At 41.6% G+C, this 4,476-nt stretch overlaps 1 protein-coding gene across 1 annotated transcript in view; it reads left to right on the plus strand.

Annotated features, from left to right (window-relative positions):
• The first annotated feature begins 3,011 nt into the window (after positions 1-3,011).
• The window catches only part of LOC131886509 (latrophilin Cirl-like), a 22,628-nt gene continuing 21,163 nt past the window's right edge, over positions 3,012-4,476 (plus strand). Inside the window, exon 1 of the mRNA XM_059234872.1 lies at positions 3,012-3,801. The gene's annotated coding sequence lies outside the window, so the exon portion shown is untranslated. The remainder of the gene's footprint in view (positions 3,802-4,476) is intronic.

The raw sequence follows: 4,476 nt of genomic DNA on the forward strand, positions 1-4,476 counted from the left end.
CATTTGACCAAATCATCATAAGCAATAACCTTTTTGATTAAGAATGCCTACCACTGGCTCTTTGAAACTTTGAAACATATACAAAGTAACCTACCTGTCTTTTCAAGCTTTTTGATTTTGAAACTAATGGTCATTTTGTCTTTGAGCCTGTAGTGAGTTGAAAAAAAAACTTGGCATAAGATTACAGGTATTCATTCAAAGATGTGACGCTCCTTTAGTGCTGCACTTTTGTGAGAAAAATCTGAAGTTTCCTTGATTAATGTGACATCAGCTTCATCCTATGATGTTTGATTCATATGCAGTGTTGCCATTCTTCTTCTTTTCAATAGTTCACAACGATTGCTCTTTAATCTCTTTTAAAAGTTGTCCTTTTCACATGCGAAAGATCAGCACTCTTCTTTTTATGCCTCCTACGTTGCAACTAACGTGAGAGGTTGCGGAAAGTCAACTGATGATTAACACCCCCTTTGCATTTTACTGTTATTAACTTGGACTCAGTACAATGTATCTCAAAAAGTAAAAAAAAATATGCTTTGATAATTACTTGCAAAGCCTTCCGTACCTTTCTTGTTTTCTTATTATACATCAATCTTGTATGCCAGAACTCCAGGGAAGTAAAAACTGATTTTCTAATGCAAAACTTGACAACATTGTAGATAAGGGCTTAAGCCCGAGGGGATAAATAGGAAAATATTTTTTTTTCGCATAGATTGCTTAAACAAATACTGACAAACTAACAGGACATCATATGCTAACTTTTATGGTTAATTTGGGGTTGAATTTCGTACCATTTGTTGAGACATTCATCAACTTCAATAAGATAGGTCAAAAACATCATTTCGTCAAGGCAATTATCTTTGGTCAGTAATGGTTTAAATCAGGTTAGTGATCCAAAGTCGCTCATACTTAAGTTTGCACTCTTTTAAGTTCTTTTTGACATAGTTTGACTATATATGTGATTCAGGTGTGCTTGATGTGCTTTAATGATTATACAGACCCAAAACTGACCTAGCGAACTAAAGATATATCTTGAAACGTGGACACGACAGACGCCATAAATATTTACGAGAGCGATTGAATCGTCCTAGAAGTTGATGAATGAATCATTCTGTTGAACATTTTTGTGGCAGGGACAAATTGTAGCTTGAAAAGTAAATATTGAGTGAGTGCTCCCGACATGAAACGGTCAGGCCAATGACTAATCTCATTTTTTTTCTGAACAATCTCCGTTTCTCAGTTGCAACTAGCTAGTGTGCAAATCTCTTCCATTTGCATGATATGGTTCTCTTGCTCCTCATGCTCTTGCTTGCTCTCAACCCAGGTCTTCACCCGTTCGTGGACCCTTTCGCACCAAAACTTAACCCCGCTTGTTGCTCAGATAAAGTCCTAGAGGGGACAGCTTTGATCAGACATGTTCGAACCAATTGTTGAACAATTGTTCAAAATAGAAACAAAAATTCAATCCCTCCCCTCCCCCCCCCCAGTCCCCGGTTTTCCAAGCTCATTTGGAAATGTGTGACATTTGAAACCAATCTGCAGTTGCCACACGGCTCTCAGTCGCGATCTGGATGTCGAGGTATGAACAGTTCTGCTCTGAAACATTATCAAGACGCACGCCCCTAGCATTAGTCTTCGAACGGCAGAACCCACCAAGCAGCAACAACAACAACCTCACGACGACTATGTAGTGGATGGAAGAACAACCAAGTGGGTACACAACTGGAAGCTTCAATGGCCCGCTGTTATCAAAAGGTCCCAAGTCTCAGTCGCCTGGGGTTCAAATCCACGTCTAGGCAATCAGCTGCTCGCTCACAATGCCTTGAATTGGGGTCCACAGGTCCATCCATCCCCCTCTTTGGTCTCTTTGGGCAAAATTCCAGTGTCCACGTTCGAAAGAGTGGAGCCGTTGGCTGAATAGGAGATGGATGGGTGATTGGGGACCAGGATTCGGTTTAGGAGCTGATGATAGTCTTCGGACGAGATGGAAGCTCACTCTGCCACAGGTTGGAGCTTACCCCGTGTACTCTAACATTAAAATTCCATTGCCCCAACTTTTGGGCCAGCGAACTGGGGTCTCTTTTTCGCCCTCGCCTTCTCTCTGTCTCTCAGGCTCTTTGGTCGCTATGAACCTGAGCGGGACCAGTAGCCCGTTGATCGGAGCAGATCCTCTTCTCTGGGTTCAGGTTTAAGACCCGCATGTACCTGGAATTTTGAACCGAGTGTAAGTGTGTGCCTCAGACACCGGCCGGTCACGCTTTCAAGGGGTGAGTGTAATCTTGTCATTTGTTGTCGAACATATTTTCACAACTTTGAAGCACAGTTTAGCAATGTGCTCAAGTTCTCAAATCTATCTTGCAAGATCGATCACAGTTGGCCAACAAATCACTAGAGAAACAGCTTACTCTAATTTTAGCACTGGTTAAACCAGAGGAAAACATTGTTCACCAGGCCGTTACCCTGGCGTTAATTTTGCTCTATTTCATTTATTATCGATATATTTGTCATGTTGTTCTGCGCTTGGTCTGTTTTGTTCTCTGTTTTCTCAGGCATGTCAATGCTAGGAATAAAACTGTTGCTATTGTCTCTTAATCTATTCCTGAATAGAGTTGCTCTTCTGCTGTTTTCTCTTTTAGCATTTATTCTATTCATTATCGTGCGCACACGTATGGGTGTTCATATAACAGCCAAAATGCATCTCAAAAGGTATGATATGCCTAAGAGTACAAGAGCTAATTATCCAATGAAAGGTATTTTGCAATACAGACAGATTTGTCGCAATAACATTATATTGATGATAATGATAAATGTGATTGTTGCATTCAAAGGAACATCACTGGGTTAATTATGCATGCCTTGGAGGAGGGGGACTTTTATTTATCTCTTTATCGAATCTGAACGTTCATTTTAATTTTTTGCCAATTGAGATATTAGCAAATATCCAGAATTCAAACGAAGGCCAGGCCCATTTGTAGAATTTACATATTTGAGGTGATCAAGCGTGACTACAAAATTAGCTTCAATATTAAGTCGATATCATTAGTTCTAGTGGTGTGGAAAAATAAGCATCTCCGTTATTAAGGGACCAAGAAAGCCTCGAGACCAGAGACCCAGGTGATTGGGCTAGTCAGTTGTTGACGAGTCCTCGATCGATCGAGAGAGAGGAAGAGAGAGAGAAAGACTGAAACATTTCGAAAAGAGGAGAGAGAGAAGGAGTGAGCGAACGGGAGAAAGACTCGCACAGACAGAAAGACAGAAGGGCAGACGTTGTCCGTGGAGCTCGCGACCGATTGCAGACTGACCAAAAATGGTTGCCCAACTTTGACGACTTCTAGCTAGTCCGTCCATGATGGTTCAGCAACTGATCAGTAGTGAAAGAGGTTGTTGTTAAAGTAAGTAGTGGACAAGTGGATGGTGCTGACGGTGGCAGGAGCAGCATTGCTTGTTGATATTCAAAGCGACCAAGAACCCAACCAGCCCAGCTAACTAACTAACCAACCAACCACGGATTGAGCAAGCAGGAAAGGGCTTAATATTCTCATTTCGGGACGGAATGAGAGATCCCAACCAGTGTTGTGAATTGTCGTCGTTGTGGTGATCGGGGGTCCTATTGTTGTTGTTATTGTGTTCCTCAGTTCCCCATTTTTGCCGGTGCGAGATATTTTTCGAGGATTAAAGTGTGAAAGTTGAGTTCAGAGCACAACACAGAGTGAGTGACTTGCTGTTAATTGGAAATTGAAAATCCGTGATTGAAAATTCCTCCCAACCACCAAATTGCTGTACCAAGCCTTTCCTCTTTGCCAGGTAAGACCGATGCCGAAATAGGCTTTTACGTTTTTGATATTGAAAAAAGCGCGTACCTTCTCGTACATGTACACGATTTCGAGAGCTATTACTCGCCATTTGATCATCCACTTATGGGTTTGATGCGTGCCCAAAGTAATGAGCTTTTGGCGTGTATATGAATAAATACACTGACGGTGGCGACGATAAAAAAGACCTCATCAAAGAAGAGTGGAAGAAAATGTAAGGGAATCACGAGATCGGCAAATTAGTCGGACTTTGGAGTGAGAGAAATCAATCTCAAAAGGAGACAAATGGACTGAGTAGGAAATCTGATCGTACATCTGACAGCTGCCATTCAATTTTTAAGAGGTCAGATCAAGTCTTGAGAGGGAAAGGGCTAAAATAGCAATAGAAAGTCAATGGATTGTAGTCAATGGAGGGCAATTTATTTGAACCGCAAACCTCCACGGAACTCAAGAGAAGAAGTGTCAACTTTGGTTAAGACTCGAGTTTATTGGACCATGTTCCACATTTTTGAGTGATTTCCGCGTTTTTGGCCCTCGAGAAAAGGGGAGGAAATACCTTGAAAATAGGGAGGAAAAGTTCGGGGGGAAAAGTTTGTTTCAGACTTGTCTCCATCTCGTGAAGTTTTTTCCACAAACTCGTGGTGGTTTGCCATTTGTAAGCATCATT

The sequence above is a fragment of the Tigriopus californicus genome, chromosome 9 (assembly GCF_007210705.1).
Source record: "Tigriopus californicus strain San Diego chromosome 9, Tcal_SD_v2.1, whole genome shotgun sequence".
Taxonomy (NCBI): Eukaryota; Metazoa; Arthropoda; class Copepoda; order Harpacticoida; family Harpacticidae; genus Tigriopus; species Tigriopus californicus.